The sequence below is a fragment of the Plecotus auritus genome, assembly GCF_963455305.1.
Source record: "Plecotus auritus genome assembly, chromosome: 2".
NCBI classification, from domain to species: domain Eukaryota; kingdom Metazoa; phylum Chordata; class Mammalia; order Chiroptera; family Vespertilionidae; genus Plecotus; species Plecotus auritus.
Window position 1 is genome coordinate 97,093,327 of NC_137771.1, and position 22,980 is coordinate 97,116,306.

The 22,980-nt window shown below is 43.2% G+C and overlaps 1 protein-coding gene across 5 annotated transcripts in view; it reads right to left on the reverse strand.

Moving 5' to 3' along the window:
• Positions 1–5,696, reverse strand: part of RIPK1 (receptor interacting serine/threonine kinase 1) — a 45,254-nt gene extending 39,558 nt beyond the window's left edge. The window contains exon 1 of one of the 5 annotated variants that reach the window (XM_080656532.1): positions 5,361–5,696. The gene's annotated coding sequence lies outside the window, so the exon portion shown is untranslated. Of the gene's footprint in view, positions 1–4,583; positions 5,209–5,345 lie in introns of those variants that run through there. The other 4 variants (XM_080656531.1, XM_080656535.1, XM_080656533.1 and 1 more) reach the window with 4 other exon arrangements.
• Positions 5,697–22,980: the final 17,284 nt, after the last annotated feature.

Here is a 22,980-nt window from a genome sequence, read left to right on the forward strand (position 1 = left end):
TGTAGGCCTGGTCCCCCCCAACTGCCCTCCCCTGCTGGCCTGGTCACCCCTAACTGCCCTCGCCTGCTGGCCTGATCGCCCACAACTACCCTCCGGCTGGCCATCTTATGGTGGCCATCTTTGACTACATGAGGGCGGCCAATTTAACCACATGGAGGCGGCCGTCTTTGACCACATGGAGGTGGCTATCTTGTGCGAGGGTGTGAGGGTCTATTTGCATATTACCTCTTTATTATATAGGATGTTGGGAGTGGGGGAGTTTTAAAAAACCAAAGTACCTGGAAGGGTTCCTGAAAAATGCCTGGGCTGACAGTGGTCTTGTGCGGTGGCCGGCTGCAGTCGGGCTCAGGTCACCAGCCTCTACACCTTGTACAAAGGCTGTGGGTGGGCCCTGCCACCTGACCACGTGCACATATCAGAACAGTAGAGGACACCATGGACCACCTTCTTATAATATGAGTCATCACCAAACAAGAGGAAGCACCCTCGAAAAGTAGCCCATCTGTGGGTCAGAGGTGGGGGAGGAGGGAGGCTGTTCACTCATGAAGACTGAGAGGACACAGGGTCAGGCAGGCACTGAAGGCGAGGAAGTGGAGGCCATCATGATGGGGGGAAAAGCACTGGCCTTCCTTTCTCTTGATTGAAATCTAGTTCTGTAATTTATTAGCCCTGTCACTTGGATACTTCACATAAGCCTCACTTTTCTCATTTTCAAAAGGAAATAATGACGGCGTCACAGGACCAATAAGGATTATATAAGAACAAATATTTGAAAACACATTTGTTGCCTATTTTATGGCTCTGGTTGGCCCAGCTGCCCACATTCATCCCATTTTCTAGGCTTTGCAAATGACAACAGGCAGCTGACATCACTTTGCTCAGCAGTTCTCCACTGACCAATCCTTGTGAGTGTGTGTGTGTGTGTGTGTAAGAAATAAAACGTATTTCAGCATTTGTTTTAGGCCTCCTTTTCCATTTCTATAGATCCTCTGCAGCACACAGAATCCATCTTAGGAGGGTATTTTACCCCGCTCTTCCATAACAACCCCTTTAAGTACAGTCTTCTCCTGGCTACATGCTACTCATCCTTCAGGTCTCAGCCTTTATCATATCCTCAGGGAAGCCAGCCTAAGTCTTCCCATTAGACATTTCCACGGAACCCTGTATTTCTCCCTTGAAACAGTTAAGACAGTTGCAATGTGAGATTTCTAAGAAACCTCACAGACGGCAGGAAACACTTGCTCACTGTCTCCAGTGCCTAGCACAGAACCTGATCCGTGGCAGTTGATCATTGAATGGACAATTTTTTTAAAAGAACTCTTTAATTGTCCCCAAATAAAGGGTACAGTTAAGTGAATTATGGCACATTCATAAAATGGAATATTATTTAGCCATTCAAAATTATAGTCTGTTAGATATACATATGTAATGAAAGACACCAAAATGTTAGCAAGGCATATATTTGGATGGCAGGATGTTTACTTTCTTCTTTACACTTTTATTAGATTTCACAAATTTTCTACAATAAACACAAACTACATTTATAATGACAATTAATTTTTAAAGAAAGTAATTCCTTCACTCAAAAGTTCTTTATTCTGAGGAATTAAATCAGAGATGCTGATAAAAATTATGTACAGACAAGGATGTTCCCAGTTACCTTACAGAGAACAAAAACCATATAGAACAATTTACACATACAGAGGAAAGAATAAGTTATGGCCCATCCACACTCTGAAATACATCTAGCAGGCTTCAAAAATGATGTTATATGTGAATATTTAAAAACATTTAAGGAAAACTCAGATTAAAGAAACATGTCCTGAAATATGCCTATTGGGGTATAAAACTTCAGTTTTATGAGTTCTGTTTGGGATCTCTCCTTCAGCTCAGGTCTTCCTCCCCAAATCTGCCAAAACAACTAAGACTTGAAGTGTCTCCTGGGAGCATGATGCTCAGTTGAAGGCCTCCAGGTGAGTCCACTGCACTCTGTGAGGTTGGTTCCCGTCCCAAGTCAATTCTCGTTATAGTCTGGCAGTTTGCTGGTTTAGTCTGATCTTTCTTAATCTTATGAACTTTTCCATTGTTTCCAATGATTTCTAATGTTTACGCTTTACTCCCCTTTCTTCCATTAACAATTCAACTTTATAAGCACTGACTATCTTAGGAAGGCCCTGTCAGTGGTTTACATACCCATGAGTAATAGAAACACTGCCTGTAGGCAGGTATAAACCACCTTATAAAGCCATGTTACACAGCAATTAAGGAAAGCACACTGGCCTGTTATGTCATGTTATGACAACTAATTTCAACTAGTTGTGTCCATTGTAATGGGATAAATGGGTATTAATTCAGGGATTCAGAGAAGCAAATGTTTTCCACTGATACTGATTAAAAATTCTAAGAAATTTCATGACTTATCTATAAGGCAGTTGAGTCTGTATATTAAAGTATTCAGACCTATATTCAATTAATGTTTGTCAATTATACCTCAATAAAACTAGGGAAAATATAAATGAATAATAAATAATGAATACCCCCCAAACAGGCATAATTAATTTATGCTATTAACAGTCAGAGTAGCGGTTAATATTAGGTGGAATACAGGAGATAGTGAATGAGAAGGGGGTTTCAGGAATGATAGTAATGCTCTATTTTCTTAATTTGAGTAATGTTCACTTTGTGATACTACATACAGCTATACAGTTATGATCTGTGCATCTTTCTGTACATGTTATACATCAATAAAAAAGTTTTTTAGTCCTGGCCAGTTTGGCTCAGTGGTTGGAGGGCCAGGTTCAATTCTGGTCAAGGGCACATACCTCAATTACAGGCTTGATACCCGCCCCAGTTGGGGCACATGTGGGAGGCAACCAATCGATGTGTGTTGCTCACATCGATGTTTGTCTCTTGGTCTCTCCCCTTCCCTTCCACTCTAAAAATCAATGGAAAAATATCCTCGGGAGAAGATTAACAAAAAATAAATAAAAGTTTTTTAAAGGCTTTAGAAAATATATTTATCTTTCAGGGTTAGAGGATGATTTTTTCAATTCAATGACCATTATAAGTCGGACAAAAAAAAATGTTGGTTGCTTACCTATTATTGCCCCCACCCACCCACCCACTGCCCTTTCCCTGCTAATAGGACTTTGACTTTACTCATGTATCTAACATGAACTTCACTAAAGTTTTATGATTATACAGCTTGATGCTTTCCCCAGACAAATGAGAACTCTGAGCAAGGAAGAGCCAAATGATGAACAAGAAACAAGACTGAAAAAGTTTAACCACATTATCATGTACATTAGCACATTGTGACACCGTGAAATAAGTTCTAGTCTCATTAAACCAATTTACAAACGAAGAAACTAAAATTTGGAGTTGAATGATTCACCTAAAGTGGCAGAACCTTTGACTCTTCACTCCAACTTCCACTATTAATTCACTAACAACATGCAACTTCATCTAGATAGCAAACTATAATCTGTCCTTGTTAAAAATCAGATGCAAGTACCTAATCTTATAGTCCTGCTCACCTATATTAGATAAGTAGGCTATAATCAGAAATATGAGGAATATACAGACTAACTTTTAAAAACATGAAAATATATGGTTCAAAATCAATATTCTACAGGTTAATACAATCACTTTTGCCAGAGTATAATATCCAACCAAAGCATGTGAAGGTATATTTTTCAAATCCCTAGATCAGGCGTCCTCAAACTACAGCCCGCGGACCACATGCGGCCCGCCAAGGACATTTATCCGGCCCGCCGGGTGCCGCTGCCTGTCCTGCTTAGCAGCCGACTCATCCCGGGCCCGCAGTGCGCATAGGAATTTGTTCATAGTTTTTTTTTAAACTATAGTCCGGCCCTCCAACGGTCTGAGGGACAGTGAACTGGCCCCCTGTTTAAAAAGTTTGAGGACCCCTGCAGATCATATTAATGGTATTAACATGTTATGGATTAATAAAAAACAAATAAGTTTACCATTTTGGAAATAGGTATTTGAAGAATTTTTATTAGCTTTTATTAATAATATTCACAATCCTGAAAGTGGAACATATCTCTAGTGGTCAATATAGGGCAGACTGAAGAAAATGAAAATTAAATAATTGTTATTGCTATTTTATCAGTAATAATAATGACAATACACCCTAAATTTTAAACAGGCTTAGTCTCCACTTTTTGTTTAGAAGAGCTTCAGTTTTCCACATTTCTAATTGACTATCATTTCTTCCTTAATCTAGCACCAACCAGGTGGTTACAAACTGCAAATCAAGTATTGTCACTCTACATTCCAAAGTTGGCTCAGAGCCTTGATTTCTTCATGTGTAAACCAGGGAAGGGGTTCTGCAAGGTTGATTATAACAGCCTCAGGCTTTATCAAAAATAAAAGTTCTGAGCAAGGAAGAGACAAACCATCAGCAGGACACAAAGAGCAGTGTCTCCCCCTACTCTCCCCCCTCCCCACACACAAACACTCCCAGTGGGTTTTTGTCAAATGCTTTTAAGGATGAAACTAATCTTCTTCAAAACCGTGAAAAGATTCCGTAACACTTCATAAAAGCAAATGCCACTGACCACCGAAGAGGCCTCCTAGGGTTGACATCAGCCGTTTTGGTCGATGGGTCTGTTGACTCTTCTTTTCCATTAGCTAGTTCACGTCTAAAATTATGCAGAAATGCTTTTGATTGTGTTTGCAACCCCCTATGGCCCCAAGTGCAAAAAAAGGTCCTTTCGAAGGTCGGTAAGAAGTCCCAGGCAGAGCCACCTACTAACCCTATTATGGCGACTGTAACTTACTGAAACTGCAATGAAAGCTCATCATTCCCACCAAAATAATAAAACCGAAGGTTCTGTCTAAACATCACACAGCTTTCGTGGCCGGAGGGGAGGTCTCCGCCCTTGTACGGATTTACACCAAAAGCTCCGAGGAGCAAGTGTCTGAGCCTTGGACAGTCAGCCTTGCGCCCGAATTCCGGGAGCGCTGGCGGAGGTTTCTAGGACTAGGTAACATTTATTTTCCTTTGTCCCCCCAACTCGCTTTAAAACAGAGTCAAGCTGGGATCCTTTGGCTGGAAGATCTCTAGGAGCCCGCCGACCTAGTCCTCCTGAGCGGGAAAGACCTGGGAAAGGCGACCTTACCCGACTTCCGGGAATACCGCTCACTCACAACCGACTTCCGGGAACGCCGCGGACTCCGCCCACCACCCGATGGGCCATTCGCCGCTCGACTTCGGGGCCCCGCCCCCAACTCATCGGGAGCCCCGCCCACCTTAGGTCCCGCCCCTTCCGGCATCCCAGTTCGCGGAACTTGCCGCTGCTGCCTCCGCTCCGACGCACCCGATAGTTATTTACTTTCGTTTTCGCGGCAAACCTCTCCAAGCTCAAGGCTGAAGGAAACAGTGGTGGAGATCCGGAATTACTCCGTTTTCGCGGCCGCCTCGCAGGGTCGCACCCGGGAAGGACGCCGGAGCCTGACGGAGTCCACAGGGACAGCTCGGCGGGCTCGGGGAGACTGGACCGCAGTGGCCGCCCGGCCCCGCGCTCAGCGCACCCGGCTCGGTGGGCCAGCGCTCCCTCGGCCAGTGGGCAGCACGCTCGGCACCTGACGGTGTGGGCCGAGACCGCCGCGCTGCGGAGGCTGCCCAGGGGTACGGTCCGGTGTTCGCGCTGCCCGCGCCTCAAATGAGCGAACTCCGGGGCGGGCAGCGGGGCGTGGACTGCTCGCTGTGCCTCCACCCCCTGCCCCGCGGAGGAGGAAGACGAGGGGGAGCGCCGCCCTGCGCCGCGGCGCTCTGTACCCCGAGATCCGAGGTCTATTTGCATCCCAGCCTTACTCTGAAGCGGATTGGGAGGCCAGGAAAGAGGAAATGTTACCTGGTCCTAGAAACCTCTGCCACCGGGAGAGGCAGCTCGGCGGAGTTGGCAGCGCCGGTGGGTTACCTAGGGGGTGGGTTACCCAGGGGATGGGCTACCCAGTGGGTAGGATTCTAAGCTCTTACAGCAGACCCAGACCCTCAGGCAAATTACCCTCTCTTCACTTGTAAGTTGAGGCTAATAAAATCTCTGGGGCTGTGGAGGGAGAAATGTAATTATTTATTTTGTGGCCTTTTAAACTGGTGATGGGGAAGTCTCAAGCAAAATGGGAAATGCTTGCTATAGTGCTATATTAAAAAGCCAATAATACATACTGCATGATCACATATAAAAAGATATAGAGTCACGTGAATGAGAAGCTACAAACTGAAAGAAAATACTTGAAAAAGACATGTCTGATAACTGTTATCCAAAATACATTTGACCCTTAACAACTTGGCTTTGTACTTTGTGGGTCTACTAATACAGGATTTTAAAAAGCTGTGTTTAAGTGGACCCACGCAATTCAGACCCACCTTGTTAAAGGGTCAAGTGTATTTCTATGTTGGAGGGGCCGCCTAAGTTATACCCAGATTTACGACTGCTTGGGTGGTGGATGCCCCAACACCCCCACCTCTTGTTTTAGGGTCAACTAAAAACTTAACACTCAACAATTAAGAAAAGGAATAACCTAATTAGAAAATAGACAAAATATCTGAATACACATCTGAGGATACAGATGGCAAGTAAGAATGTGAAAAGATGCTCATCATTATAGGGAATTACAAATTTGAAAAAACACCGAGATACTACTCTTACATATTTTCTAGAATGACTAAAATCCAAAATATTGACAATACCAAATGTTGGTGAGGATGTGGAACAACAGGAATTCTCATTCATTGTTTGCATGAATCAAACTGGTACAGCCACTTTGGAAGAAAATTTGACAGTTATTTTTGTTGTGTTTTTTTTTAAAGCAAAAACTGTCTTACCATATGACTCAGCAACCATATATCTTGGTATTAACCCAAATGAATTGAATATTATTCAGTTCCAAAAAGAAATGTGCTATCAAGCCACCAAAAGACATGGTTGAACCTTAAATGGTTGTTTCTAAGTGAAAGAAGACAATTTGAAAAAGTTCATAATAATGTGATTCCAACTGTAACATTCTGGAGAAGGCAAAATTGTGGAGACAAAAAAATCCATAGTTGTCAGGTTTGTGTGGAGGGATGGATCAATAGGTGGAGCACAGGATTTTAGGGCAATGAAATTATTATGTATGATACTATATTGGTGGGTACATTATACATTTGTCAAAACCCATAAGTGTACAACAGTGAAACCAAATGTAAAGTAATGGACTTTGCTTAATAATGATGTGTCAGTGTTGGTTAATTGTTGGACTTTGCTTAATAACGAATGTACCACACTGCAAGATGTTGATGATGGGAGAGGCTTTGTGTTTTGGGGTAGAATATGTGGGAATGACTCAGCAACCACATGTCTTGGTATTAACCCAAATGATCTGAAAACTTATGTCTATACAAAAGCCTGCACATAAATGTTTATAGCACCTTTATTAATTGCCAAAACTTAAAGGCAACCAAGATTGTCCTTCAATAGGTGAATGTGCCAAAAACAAGCAACAACAAAAACCACCTGTGGTCCACCCATTTGCATGATCACTCACTTTTGCTGTGAAACTAAAATTGTAAAAAAAAAAAAAGCTGTAAAAAAAATAAAGTTACATATATTATTTAATGAAAGGGTTACCTATTCATTTAACAAACATTTCTAAATAGTGTATAACAAGTATGTACTAGATACAAGAATATCTGATGGTAGATACAAATGATACAAAAAGGCATTCATTCAATAAATATTTACAGATTACCTGTTTTAGGCACTAAAGACTTGATTGTTAATAAACGAAATATCTCTACCCTTATGGAGCTTACATTCTAATGGGGAAGATGAATGGATGAATAAACTATGTAGTATGTTAGTAGCAAATATTAAGAGAGAGAAAGCACCAAAGTTGGATAGGTGTTCATATATGTGTGGGTAGTATATCACAATTTTAGATGGAGTGGCCAAGGAAAATCTCACTGTAAAGGTAATATTTGAGTAGACAACTAAAGGAAGTCAGGGAGGAAGCCATGAGGATATCTTGGGGATTAGCATACAGAGCAGAGAAAGGAGAGCAAGGGCAGCAGCTCAGAGATGGGAGCAGAGGGAGAAGCCACATGTGGAATAAACAAGACAAAGTAGTAATAGAGGATCAGGTCAAGGAACAGGAAAAATAGTGTGAGGACTTATGGATAGTTTGTGTGTTTTTTTTTAATATGTCTATTTCAGAGAGGAAGGGAGAGGGAAAGAGAAACATCAATGATGAGAGAGAATCATTGATTGGCTGCTTCCTGCACACCCCCTACTGGGGATCAAGCCTGCAACCTGGGCATGTGCCCTTGACCCGAATCGAACCTGAGACCCTTCAGTCCGCAAGCTGGTGCTCTATCCACTGAGCCAAACCAGCTAAGGCTTATGGATGATTTTATGAAGATTGTTTTTTATACTGAATTAGTCGAGTCATTGGAGGGTTTTGTGCAGAGAGGAAGCATACTCTAAATTATAATAGGATTAGAGGCTCAGTGCACGAAATTTGTGCACAGGGGGTAGGGGGGTCTCCTCAGCACGGCCTGCACCCTTTCTAATCCGGGACCCTTTAGGGGATGTCTGACTGCCTCTCGCAATCTGGGACCACTGGCTCCTAACCGCTTGCCTGCCTGCTTGCCTGATTGCCCCTAACCCCTCTGCCTGCCTGCCTGATCTCCCCTAACCACCTCTGACTGCCTGATTGCCCCTAACCACCTCTGCCTCACCCTGCACCCAGGACCCAGGATTCCCACCCTCTGGCCGGCCGTAGGCACCCAGGACCTGGACTGGCTTCGCCTGGGCCGGCCACAGCCGCAGGGGACAGTGGGCAGACAGCTTCGCCTGGGCTGTAGCTGCAGGTACCCGGGACCACGGGGCGTGCGGCTTGTCCCTCTCCCGGGCCCAGGCGCAGGCACAGCCGCTGGGACCCGGGACCGCAGGGCGTGCAGCTTGTCCCTCTCCTGGGCCGCAGCCTGGCTGGTCCCCATTCCTTTCTCCCCAGTGTTGAGTGTCTGAGCAGTTCAGGCATGAGGGTGTGAGGGCGTGATGACCATTTGCATATTAGCTCTTTATTATATAGGATTGCTCTGGTTGCTGAGTTGAAAATAGACTGCAAAGGGACAGCAAAGCAGAAGGTTATTGCAGTAATGCAGACAGGTGAAGATGGCTTGGATGAGAGTGATAGCAATAGAAATAACAATAAATTGTCGGGTTCTGGATAAAATATGAATGTGGAAGTGACAGGATTAGCTTAGGGACCAGAAACAGTGTAGGAAATAAAATAACTGGGATGTTGTTTTTTTTCTGAGCATAACTTGAAGGACAGAGTTGAACAGTGCAAACAGCAAGTTTGTGAAAATAGATCTCTGTTTGAACATGTTAATTTGAAATGTCTATTAAACATCCAGGTGGAGATGTCAAGTAGGCAAGTGGGTATCTGAATATGGAGCTCAAGGAAGGGTTCCAGGTTGAAAATGTAAATCAGAATGTCATGAACACATGGATGGCATCTAAAGCTGTGAGTCAAGATATCAAGGAAGGAATGGAGATAGAAAAGAGGTCTGAGGAGTGAGGCCTGAGGTCCTACAATATTTATGAGTTGATGAGATGAAGAGCAGCCACCAGGAAACTAGGGGGAACTAGGTGTGTGGGGGGATCCTTAAGAGAATTATTAGTTGTGCCAAATGCTGCTAATATGTCAGGAAAGATGGACTGAGAATTTACCATTGCATTTGGTAACATGGATATTTTCAAAGACCACAATAATGGAAGTTTTTGTAGTATGGTGGGAGTAGATTCAAGAAAATGTTTGAGGACATGGGGAGAGAGACTGAGTATAGTTAGGTCTTAAAAAGGAATTTTTCAGAAAAGGGAATGAGATGAATATGACAATAGTCAGAGGTGAAAATGGTGTAAAAAATTATTAAGATCTCATATTTATTCTAAGAAACTTCACAGTCTTTTGGAGAGACATTTTTTTCCATACAAATGTTATTTAATAAGGGGAATGATAAAGGTATGTGCCGGGTGTTATGACAACAGGAAAAGGTTCTACTTATCAAGATAATAATTCTACTCAAGAGGAAGAAAATCAGGAAAGACTTCACAAATATGAGTAGAGAAATTCCTATTCTGGTCTTGATAGAACATACAGAATGAATCCTTCCATTGAAAACAATAATGCAACATGGACAAAACATGTAAAATGACTGCTTGAAGGCATTAGAGAGCAGCTAACATAGGGAGAACTGAAAAGGCTACTGTCCTTGAGAAGAAAGCATATGAAGTGAGCTCCATATTCATTCACACAGCATTTTCTCTCAGGGCATTTCTAATTCTGTGTAAAGGGAAATAGAGCCCAAGCAGAAAGTAGCAGTCCCACTGGGTGAGTAGGTCAGAATCTGGAACCCAAGCAGCAAAACTTAGGAGGGTACTAAAGAGAAACGACTCAAAAATTGTCCATTGAAATTACACTGCAATGATTGGCTGATGACTAAACTGCACATTTGTAGGGACAGACTCCAGGAAACCCAGCAGGCAAGAGCAAATCAGAGGCTAAAAAGCTGAGCAGAGTTTTCAGTAGCTCCGTAGTACTAGCAAAATAGATGTTGGATTTCAAGCCCTGCCAGGCTGGAGAGGCTATGAGGAACACTCTAATCTTTCTATCAATATATCAGAGAAGAGGCAGCCCTATGAGTCAAGACCATGCTTGTTTTAATCTGCCCAGGCTACCATAACAAAATGCTATAGACTGGGTAGCTGAAACAACTCACATTTATTTTCTCATTGTTCTACAGGCTGGAAGTATGAGATCAGGATGCCAGCATGCTCAGTTTCTGGTTAGGCCTCTCTTCCTGGCTTGTAGGTGGCCACCAGCTCACATGACCTTTTCTTTGTGCACCTGTGGAGAGAAAGAAAGCTCTATGGTGTGTCTTTTAATAAAAGCACATATCCCATGTGAGGGTTCCATCCTCATGACCTCATGTAAACCTAATTACCTGCTAAAGAACCCATCTATAAATGTCAGCACCCTGGAGTGTTAAGGCATAAACATAAGAATTTGGGGTGGGGGACACAATTCAATCCATGGCAATGTCCTCAAAGTAAGAATGTGACTCAAGAATAAGGGCAAAATAGCACAGCTCTAACAAAGCCTGGCTAAAATAGGACCACAGTAATTTGCTAGTACACTTTCTGCTTGCCAGAGGAAACTTAACCCCTTTTGAACAAAGGCAACATCATCTGCACCTCTACATTTTCTCATAGTGTCTGGCACCCAGTAAAACAAGTATGAAACATGCTAAAAAAGCAGAAATTATTTTTTAAAAATTAGAGAAGAGCCCTAACCGGTTTGGCTCAGTGGATAGAGCGTCAGCCTGCAGACTGAAGGGTCCCAGGTTCGATTCCAGTCAAGGGCATGTACCTTGGTTGCGGGCACATCCCCAGTAAGGGGGTGTACAAGAGGCAGCTGATTGATGTTTCTCTCTCATCGATGTTTCTAACTATCCCTCTCCCTTCCTCTCTGTAAAAAGTCAATAAAATATATTTTAAAAAAATAAGAGAAAGAAAGACAAAAGAAATAGTACCAATGGAAATACAGATATTGAATAATCAGACAGGGACTTAAAATAATTGATAAAAATTTTAAAACAAAATAGATGAAATAAAAAAGTCTCACTAGAAATCTGGAAGCTCTTTAAAGAAAGCCAAATGGAGATTCTAGAACCTGAAATATGTTATATTTGAAGTTAAGAAAGCAAATGGATGGGTTTAAAAAACAGATAAAAAACAGGATTAGTGAACTGAAAGATAGATCAGTAAAAAATAGCCAGAGTGAAGAACAGAGAGAAAAATAGATGGAAATAGAAAGGAAAAAAAAAGAGGACAAGAATCACATGGGACATGATGAAAAGGTCAAATATTTGTGCTACTGAAATACCAGTGGGAGAGAATTGGAAAGGAGACATATAGAAAAAAATACTGGCCAAAGTTTTAAAAAATTTAATGGAATAATTAACACATTAAAGAAACTTTACAACCCCTATACAGGATAAATACAAAGAAAATTGCACCTAGACACAGAATAGTAAGCTGAAAAAAACAAAAAAACAAAACAAAAAGAAAATCTTAAAAACTGGAGAGAAAAGACCTACTACCTTTAAGATGGTAACAGCAATACAGATGGCTGATTTTTTTAAAAACAGAAATTGAAAACAAATTGTCACCTTTAAAGTGTTGATAGGGGAAATATACACTGAGTGGCCAGATTATTACGACCACCCCATCAGTACTTCATTGGGCCACCTTTTGCCTTCAATACTGCGACGATTCTTCTTGGCATTGGCTCCACGAGATGTTGAAAGGTGATGCGAGGAATTTGACACCATGCCTGATGAATATCACTGTCCAGTTCTGTGAGATTTGATGGTTGTGGAACCAGCTGCCTGATGGCTCTTTTAACTTCGTCCCACAAATGCTCAATTGGATTGAGATCTGGTGATTGTGAGAGCCACCTAAGCAAGGTAAAGTCTCCCTCATGTTCTTGAAACCACTCCTGCACAATATGAGCACTGTGGCATGGCGCATTGTCTTGTTGGAAGAAGTCATCTCCATTGGGATAAGCCATCAACATGACAGGATGAACTTGATCAGCAATGCTACTTAGGTATGTTGTGCTATTCAGACATTGTTCCACACTAATTAAAGGGCCCAAATCATGCCAGGAAAACATGCCCCAAACCATAACACTGCCCCCACCAGCTTGAAGGGTTGTACTCATGCATGTGAGGTGCATGCTTTCATGCTGTTTCCGCAAAATTCTCACTCTGCCATCTGCATGATGCAACTGGAAACGTGATTCATCGGACCACATGACTTTTTTCCAATGCTTGACTATCCAATCCTGGTGTTCCTGTGCGAAATGGAGATGTTTTATCTTGGTAACTTCAGACAGCAAAGGTGTTCGAACAGGCCTTCGGCTTCCATATCCCATACAATGCAGTAAGGCTAATTTCCCTACAAACGTCAGGTGGTCGTAATAATCTGTCCACTCGGGGTATATCTATACCTATATCTTCCAACCTAAAGTTTAATAACTAGCTAAAATATCCTTCAAAAACTGAAAGCAAAATAAACTTCCCACCCCCTCTCCAAACAAAAGCTTCAAGGATTTATTGCCAGAAGAGCTGCATTACAAAAAAATACTAGAGCGTTCTATTAGCTGAAGGCAAATTATCTCAGAGAGAACACAGAATGACAGGAAGGAAAAAAAATACTGAAAAGGAGAGAAATGTGGAATCCTATATAATAAAAGCCTAATATGCTAAGTGTCCGGTCATCTGGTCATCCGTTCAACCAATCAAAGCATAATATGCTAATGATATGCTAAGGCTGCTCAACTGCTCGCTATGACATGCACTGACCACCAGGGGGCAGATGCTCCAACTGGTAGGTTAGCTCGCTGTTGGAGTCCAGCTGATTGGGACTGAGCGAGATGGGCCAGACAGGCCCTGGAGCCCTCCTGCAGTCCCTCCCCAGCCCTGATCATGCACTGGTGCGTCCCTTGGCCTGGCCTGTGCCATCTCACAATCTGGGCTGAGGGAACCCCCCCAAGTGCATGAATTTCATGCACTGGTCCTCTAGTAATATAAATAAATGTTGAATGTTTAAAATAATAATCATGATGATGCCTTGTGGGCTTTAAAACGTAGAAATGAAATATATGATAATTGTACAAATGAAATATATGGCAATTGTGCAAGATGTAAACAAATGAAATTAAACTATCTTTAGTTTCTAGCATTGTTTGTGAAATGATAAAAATATTAATTTGTGGACTACCTATCTCAAAATAAATAGTATAATTTCTATAAGATTAATATAAAATGTATACGTAAAAAGCTTATACAGGGAAATAGCCTATCTAATAAAAGAGTAATATGCAAATTGACCATACCTCGGCTATGCCCACAAGCCACACCCACCAGCCAATCAGGAACGAGTATGCAAATTAACCCAACCAAGATGGCTGCGGCCATGGAGTAAGCAGGAAGCTTGGGTTTCCCCGGCAATGGAGGAAGCCAAGCTTTCTGCACACCCTGGCAGGCCCAGGCCTCCACTCAAGGCTACAAAGTTTCAATTATAGAAGATAAATAAATCCCAACAAAAATGGCAGCAGCCACGGAGCTGGAGAGAGCAGGAGGCTTGGGTTGCCCCTGGTGATAGAGGAAGCCAAGCTTTCCACACACCCTGGCTTGCTTTGGCCTCTGTTCAAGGCTACAAAGTTTCAAATATAGAAGATAAATAAATCCCAACAAAAATGGCTGCAGCCACGGAGCTGGAGAGAGCAGGAGGCTTTAGTTGCCCCTGGCGATGGAGGAAGCCAAACTTCCCCCACATCCTGGCCAGCCCAGGCTTCCACTCAAGGCTACAAAGTTTCAATTGTAGAAGATAAATAAATCCCAGATACCAGGTCCTCCGCTTGGGTCGCCGGGGGCATGGCTGGCCTGCAAACCACCATAGGCCCCTCACCCAGGCCACCCCACACCCCAAGGGAACCCCCAACCTGATCCAGGACACCCTTCAGGGCAAACCAGCCGACCCCCACCCGTGTACCAAGCCTCTATCCTATCTAATCCTATCTAATAAAAGAATAATATGCAAATTGACCATGACTCCAATACACAAGATGGCTGCCCTCATGTGGTCAAAGATGACTGCCCCCATGTGGACACAAGATGGCCACCACAAGATGGCCAGCAGGGGAGGGCAGTTGGAAGGGACCAGTTCTGCAAGGGAGGGCAGTTGGGGGCAATCAAGCCTGCAGGGGAGGGCAGTTAGGGGTGACCAGGCCAGCAGAGGAGGGAAGTTGGAGGCGACTGGGCCTGCAGGGAAGGGCAGTTGGGTGGGACCCAGGCCTGCAGGGGATAGCACTTGGGGGGGACCAGGCATGCAGGGGAGGGCAGTTAGGGGCAAACAGGCTGGCAGGGGAGCAGTTAGGCATCAATCAGGCTGGCAGGGGAGTGGTTAGGGGTGATCAGGCTGGCAGGCAGAAGCGGTTAGGGGCAATCAGGAAGGCAGGCAGGCGAGCAGTTGGGAGCCAGCAGTCCTGGATTGTGAGAGGGATGTCCGACTACCCATTGGATTGGGCCTAAATGGGCAGTCGGACATCCCTTGAGGGGTCCCAGATTGGAGAGGGTGCAGGCTGGGCTGAGGGACACACACCCCCGTGCACGAATTTTGTGCACCCAGCCACTAGTGTATAAATAAGCTTCTAAGTGCACATTTTTTTGGGGGGTGTTTTGAATTCATTGAAGATAGTTCTATCTCAAAATCAGAAGGAAAAACAGCAAATATGTAGATATCTGGCATTTTAAAATTAGATTATTTGGTGGAGGATGTTATTAAATCTGTGTGTCCCTAAGGACCAAGTTTCCCCCAGGCTGGTGTGTGAGTGCTTCATTTGAAACGAAGCTGTTCCTCACACTATAAGGGGAAGCACAAAGGTCTGGACCGACCTTTGTGCACAGAGAGTCGCTCCACAGTGGACCAACTCTCTGTGCACAAATTTCATGCACCAGGCCCCTAGTAATAACATAAAGCATTTTAATAATCCAAAATCATGCAATGAAGAGAAAACAAAGGAACAAAGACAGGTAGGGTAGCAATGGCCCTGTTTAAAAAGAGAGAGCCCGCCCAGCTGGTGTGGCTCAGTGGTTGAGTGTCAACCTATGAATCAGGAGGTCGCATGAATGGGTTGCAGGTTCAATTACCAGTGTGGGGTGTGCAGAAGGCATCCAATCAATGATTCTCTTTCATCATTGATGTTTCTCTCTCTCTCCCTTCCTTTCTAAAATCAATAAAAATATATTTTTAAAAAATAATAAAAAGAAAAGGCCCACTGATATCAGGAATGAAAAAAGGGACATCAATACAAAATTTAAAAGGATTAAAAGTAAGGAATTATTATTAACACTTTTATGCTATTAATTTAATAATGTAGATGAAATAGAGAAATTTCTTGAAAAATATAACTTGCCAAAACTTACCCAAGAAAAAATAGAATATTGGAATATTCCTGTGTTTTTTGATGATATTGAATGCATCATTTAAAATCAAACAAAAGTCCACACCCAAATGACTTCATTGGTATTTTTTTCCGAACCATTTAAAGATGAAATAATGAAAATCATACATAAACTTTTCTAGTGAATAGGAAAAGAGGAATCTTTCCAAACATTTTTAATAAGACTAACTCAACCTTGGTAGCTAAACTTAACAAAAACAGCACCAGAAAATAAAATTATAGCCCAATATATCTCATTAACATAAATGCAAATAATCCTAAATTAGATATTGTCAAATTGAATCTAGTGACATGTCTACAGAATAACACATCATGACCAACCAGGCTTTATTCCATAAATGAAATATTAATTTAACATTAAAAAATCAAAGCAATTCACCACATTACAGAAGAAAAAAAATCATATGATCTACTCAAAAGATGCTAAAGAAGAATGGATAAAAATTCAAGACTTGTTTATAATAAAAACTTTCAAAAAATAAGAATAGAAGAGAATTTTTCTAAATGGATAAAGAATATTTACACCAATGTACAGATAACATCATACTTAATCATGAAATATTAAAGAATTTCTTTTGCAATCAGGAGCAAGACAAGAAGGCCTACTATCATCACTTCTCTTCAAAATTGTGCTGGAGTCTATCACCAGTGCAATAAGGAAGGAAAAGAGTTAAAACATAAAAATAGCATGGCTGGTGTGGCTCAGTGGTTGAGCATCAACCTATGAACTAGGAGGTCATGGTTTGATTCCCGGTCAGGACACTTGCCCGGGTGCAATTCCCATTAGAGGTCATGCAGGAGGCAGCCGATCAATGATTCTTTCTCATCATTGATGTTTCTATCTCTCTCTCCCTCTCCCTTCCTCTCTGAAATCAATAAAAATATATTAAACAAACAAAAACATAAAAATAGTAAAACAAGAAATAAAGTTGTTATTTCAGATGACATGATTATGTGTGTAGATTATTCAAAAGGATCTAAAACAAACTTAAAATTAATAAGTGACTTTAGTAAAATCATTGGATTCAAAATAAATATTAAAAATCATCTGTATCTAGCAAAAAGCAAATAAAAGATAAAGATACAAAAGCCATGGCATTTTCAACAGCAGTAACATTGGGGCTCATACAGTAAAAAATATGTAGGACCACTAAAAAAGAACTATAAAATATTACCAAGAGACATGACAGAAAACCTAAATAAATAAAGGGATTTCTCTTTCTAGATTGGAAGACTCAATGTTATTTCTCCTCAAATCAGTTTTTTTTTTTTTTGGCTAGTGCTTTTGATGTCATGTCTAAAAACTCTCTATGTCAGCCCAGGTCATGAAGTTTATTCCTATATTTTCTTCTAGAAGTTTCTTTTTAATTTTTTATTTTTCAATTACAGTTTACATTCAATATTTTGTATTAGTTTAGGTGTACAGCAATATTTTGTATTAGTTTAGGTGTACAGTATAGTGGTTAGATAACCATACACTTTACAAAGTAGTCCCCAGTATTTCAAGTACCTACCTGGCACATATACATAATTATTACAATACTGGAGGCATGGTGCATGAATTCGTGCATGGGTGGCGTCCCTCTGGGAGGCTGCAGGGATCGGGCTGAAACCTGCAGTCCAACGCCGCCTGCAGCTACTACCTGCTGTTCCTGCTCATCCTGGCCCCACTGTGCCTGCCGCAGGCCCTTGACCAATCAATTCTGATCTGGAGAGGCTTGCGCTGCTGCAGCAGAGCTCGCCAGCCATGAGCCCTGTGTCTGGAGCCCTCCCAAAGGAAGTGGCCTACAGGATTGGGCTGAAACCAGTTCTCTGACATCCCTTGAGGGGTCCTGGATTGTGAGAGGGCGCAGGCCAGGCTGAGGGACCCCATTGGTGTGTGATCGGGCCAGGGAGAGACTACGGGAGGACTCTAGGGTGTGTCTGGCCCATTTCACTCAGTCCCAATCAGCCGGACCCCAGCAGCCAGCTAACCTACCAGTCAGAGCATCTGGCCCCTGGTGGTCAGTGCATGTCATAGCAAGCGTTTGAGCAGCTTTAGCATATCATTAGTGTATTACGCTTTGATTGGTTGTTCGGTTGTTCTGCCATACTTGCATATTACCCTTTTATTATATAGGACTAGTGGCCCGCTGCAGGAAATTTGTGCACGGAGGAGGGATGTTCCCTCAGCCCAGCCTGCACCCTCTCCAATCGGACATCCCTCTTGCAATCTAGGACCGTTGGCTCCTAACCACTCACCTGCCTGCCTGCCTGATCTCCCCTAACTGCCTCTGCCTGCCTGCCTGCCTGATCACCCCTAACTGCCCTCCCCTGCCAGCCTGGTTACCCCCAACGCCCCTCCCTTGCCGGCTTGATCTTGTCCCTAACTGCCCTCCCCTTGCTGACCTGGTTGCCCCCAACTGCCCTCCCCTGCAGGCCTGATCTCACCCCAAACTGCCCTCCTCTGCCAGCCAATTTGGTTCTGATTGGTCAGTTTCTATGACAGTCAGCATCAATAGCTCCGCCTCCTAGGCAGCCATTGGTTCCTCACACTTCACCCAGATTTGGTTCTGATTGGTCCGTTTCTATGCCAGTGAGCATCTCTGGGCTTATCAATGGGGCCTGATCAGAAAGGCGGGGCTGATCAGCAGCCCTGGTGGAGGCCTGGAGAGAAATGGAGGCACGGCTGCTGTCCAGACTGGGAGCGAAAGGGAGAGGCAAGTGCTGATCAAAAGCTGCCACAGAGGCAATGGATCAGTTCCTGCTTCTCTCTTCAGGCCTCTCTCTGACCCTGATTTGCAGCCCCCTCAGCAGTCAGTGCTGGGGCACCACACCTGCAGCGGAAGCAGTCCTGAAGCAGTCACTGAAGGACTGACTTTCATTTGGTTGAGCCGCGGTCATTGCTGGTCATTATGACCCAGGGTTTTTATATATTAGGATTATTATATAGGAATAGTGGCCCAGTGCACGAAAATCGTACACATTAAAAGGGAATTAATTAGAGGAAATATTTTAATATTGCTATTTGCCCTTTCTCTATTATAGAAGTGTCAGAGATAAAAGAAAATTAGTAAAATGTATATGAAAATCTCCCTCCTGTCAGAGTCTGGGGCGCACCACGGGACCCAGAGTCAAGTCCCCACCCACCCATGAGTGCCTCAAAATTATGTGAGACCCAGAACCAGCCAGTCCCACCCCCGTCAAGCCCTGCAGAGTGAGGGGGCGCAGCCTCAGATCCCCTGTCAAGCCCCGCTGGGTGGGGAGTGCAGCCTCAGGTCCCCCGTCAAGCCCTGCCGGGTGGGAGGTGTGGCCTCAGGTCCCCCAGCACAGCCTCAGGTCCCCTGGCCCCAGTGCGACGGTGTGAGGGCACAAGGGTGTGAGGGTGTGATGACCATTTGCATATTAGCTCTTTATTATATAGGACTAGAGGCCCAGTGCATGAAAGGTGTGTACTGCGGGGGGGGGGGGGGGGCCTAGCCCGGCCTGCCTCTTCTCACAGTCCGGGAGCCCTCGGGGGATGTCCTACTGATAGCTTAGGCCCGCTCCCCACATATTACCCTTTTATTATATAGGAACAGGCCTAAGCCGCAGTCTGGCCTCCCTCTGCCAGAGGCAACTGGCTGATCAGGGAAAGGCACCACCCCTATCACCCCCTCACTGTTGCTACCTCTGGCCTCCCTCTGCAGGAGGTGACCCACCGACCAGGGGAAGGCGACACCTCCATCATGCCCCTGACACTGCCACTACCAGCTGCAAGGCTGCCCGAGCCTCGGACTTCGCAGCCACTGAGGCTTGCCTGAGCCTCACCCAGCCCTCATTGCCATTGGCAGCTTGCCTGAGCTCAGGGCCGGCCCTGGGCAAGCAGCAGTGGCCATGGTGTCCCCAACGCTGCAAGTCCCCACTCCTGTCCCTGATGCTGCAAGTCCCCACCCACCCACACCTGCTGCGTGCGCAGCCTGTTGATCAGTTGTTACTGTGATGGCATCCCAACCAATTTGCATATTACCCTATTATTAGATAGATTATTGACTATGTTCCCTATGCTGTATTTTACATACTATGACATTTTTGTGACTAGCAATTTGTACTTCTTAATCCTTTTACATTTTTCACCCAGCCCCTGACCCCCCTTTCTCTGACAGCCATCAGTCTGATTTCTGTACCTATGAGTCTGTATTTATTTTGTTTGGTTATTTTGCTCTTTAGATTCAACATATAAGTAAAATCATATGGCATTTGTTTTCCTCTGACTTATTTCACTCAGCATAATATTCTCTAGTCATCCATGCTGTCACAAACAGTAAGATTTCATTCTTTTTTTATGGCAGAGTAACATTATATATATATTTACACTAATAAAAGAGAAACATGCAAATTAACCATCACTCTGCTACGCCACAAGCTACGCCCACCAGCCAATCAGGAGTGAGTATGCAAATTAACCCAACCAAGATGGCGGCTGGCCACAGAGCTGGAGCAAGCAGGAGGCTTGGGTTACCCCTGGCGATGGAGGAAGCCAAGCTTCCCACCCACCCTGGCTGGCCCTGGCCTCTGTTCAAGGCTACAAAGTTTCAATTATAGAAGATAAATAAATCCTAGATACTTGCTTCCAGCCGACCCTGGCTTCTGCTCAAGGAGGCACTGAAAAAAAAAGAAAGAAAAAGAAAAAAGTAGGGGCTGGGACCTTGGGCTGCCGGGGGGTGATCAGGCCAGGATGGGACAGCAAGGGCCGTTGGGGGTAAACAGACCAGCAGGGGGGCCAGTTGGAGGTGAGCAGGCCATCAGTGGGGGTCAGTTGGAGGTGATCAGGATGGGGGGGGCAGTTTGGAGTGAGCAGGCCAGCAGGGGGCAATTGGGGGCAAGCAGGCCAGTGGGGAGGGAAGGTGGAGTGAGCAGGCCAGCAAGGGGGTGCAGCTTGGGGCGAGCAGGCCAGCAGACAGAGTGGTTAGGGGCAATCAGGCAAGCAGGCAGGCAGGCAGGTGAGTGGCTGGAGCCAGCAGTCCCGGATTGTGAGAGGGATGTCTGACTGCCAGTTTAGGCCCGATCCCTGTAAACCGGCAGTAGGACATCCTTCGGGGGGTCCCAGATTGGAGAGGGTGCAGGCCAGGCTGAGGGACACCCCCTCCCCCCTGTGCACGAATTTCGTGCATCGGGCCACTAGTATAATAATGAAAGCATAATATGCTAATTAGACCAAACATCCTTCCAGACATCCTCTGGGACCAAGCCAAGGTTGCAGCCATGGGATCGAGGCAGCCGTTATGGCTGCGAGAGAGGGATCCAGGCAGCCAGGGCTGCGAAGGCCTATTCTTGCACAAATTTTGTGCATTGGGCCTCTAGTGTGTGTGTATATATATATATGTATGTGTATATATATGTATATATATGTATGTGTATATATATGTATATATATGTGTATATATATGTATATATATGTGTGTATATGTGTATATATGTATATATGTATATATATGTATATATGCATATATGTATATATGTATATATATGTATATATGACAGCTTTTTTATCCATTCATCTATTGATGGGCACTTAGAGAAGGATCTAATTTCTAGAGTTACTACATTATAATAGTCAAATGATCAGCTTTCAGCAACAATGACAACAACAACAACAAAAAACCCACAATGCATAAGCAGACACAGAAAAGTGTGGATCAATCAAAGGAACAAAATAAATTAGCACCAACTATCCCTCAGTAAGTTGAGGTATAGAATTTACTAAACAAAGATTTAAAAATAACTGTCTTAGCCCAGCCAGCATGGCTTGGTTGAGCATCAATCCGTGAACCAGGAGGTCACTGTTCAATTCCCAGTCAGGGCATATGCCCAGATTGTGGGCTCGATCCCCAGTGGGGACATGCAGGAGGCAGCCAATCAATGATTCTCTCTCAACATTGATGTTTTTCTCCCTCTCCCTTTCTCTCTCTGAAATCAATTAAAAAATATGTTAAAAATATATATATTCAAAAAGCCAAAGAAAAATATGGACAATGACCAAAGGAAATCAGAAAAATGATGTATGGACAAAATGAGAATATTAATAAAGAGATATAAATTATAAAAAGAAACCTAACAGATACTCTGGAGCCAAAAGTACAATAACTGAGATAAAAATGTACTAGACTAGTTAAATATCAGAGCAGGAAGGAGAATCAGTGAACTTGAAAATAAGACAATTAAAATAATCATGCCTGAGGAACAGAAAGAAAAAAAGAGAAAAATGTGAACAGACCCTAAGGAACTTGTGGGACATCATGAATTGTATTAACATACACATTATGGGAGTCACAGATTAAGAAAGATTGAAAGAGGTAGAAAGAATATTTGAAAAAATAATTGCTCAATACTGACCAAATTTTATGAAACTCATGAATCTAAAAATCCAAGAAGCTCAATAACTCCAAGTATTATAACCTCAAAGAGACTCAGATTATAATTCAACTATTGGAAGACAAATACAAAGAGGATCTTTAAAGCAACAAAAGAGAAGCAACTCATCATATACAAGGGATCCTCATAAGATTAACAGCTGATATCTCATCAGAAGCCATGGAGGTGAAAAAGAAAAAGAAAAAGAAAAAGAAAAAGAAAAAAGCAGGATGACATATTTAAAGTACTGAAAGAAAAACATATCAACTGATAATTTTATATCTGGAAAAGCTGTCCTTCAAACGTGATGAAGAAATTAAGACTATCAGATAAACAAAATCTGAACTTTTTACCATTTGACCAAAACTTCAAGAAATATTAAAGGGAGTTTTTCAGGTTAAAATAAAGGACAACCAACAGTAACTCAAAGCAGTATAAGAAATAAAGATCTCTAATAAAGCCATATACATAGGCAAATATAAAGCAAATTTTATTGTATTT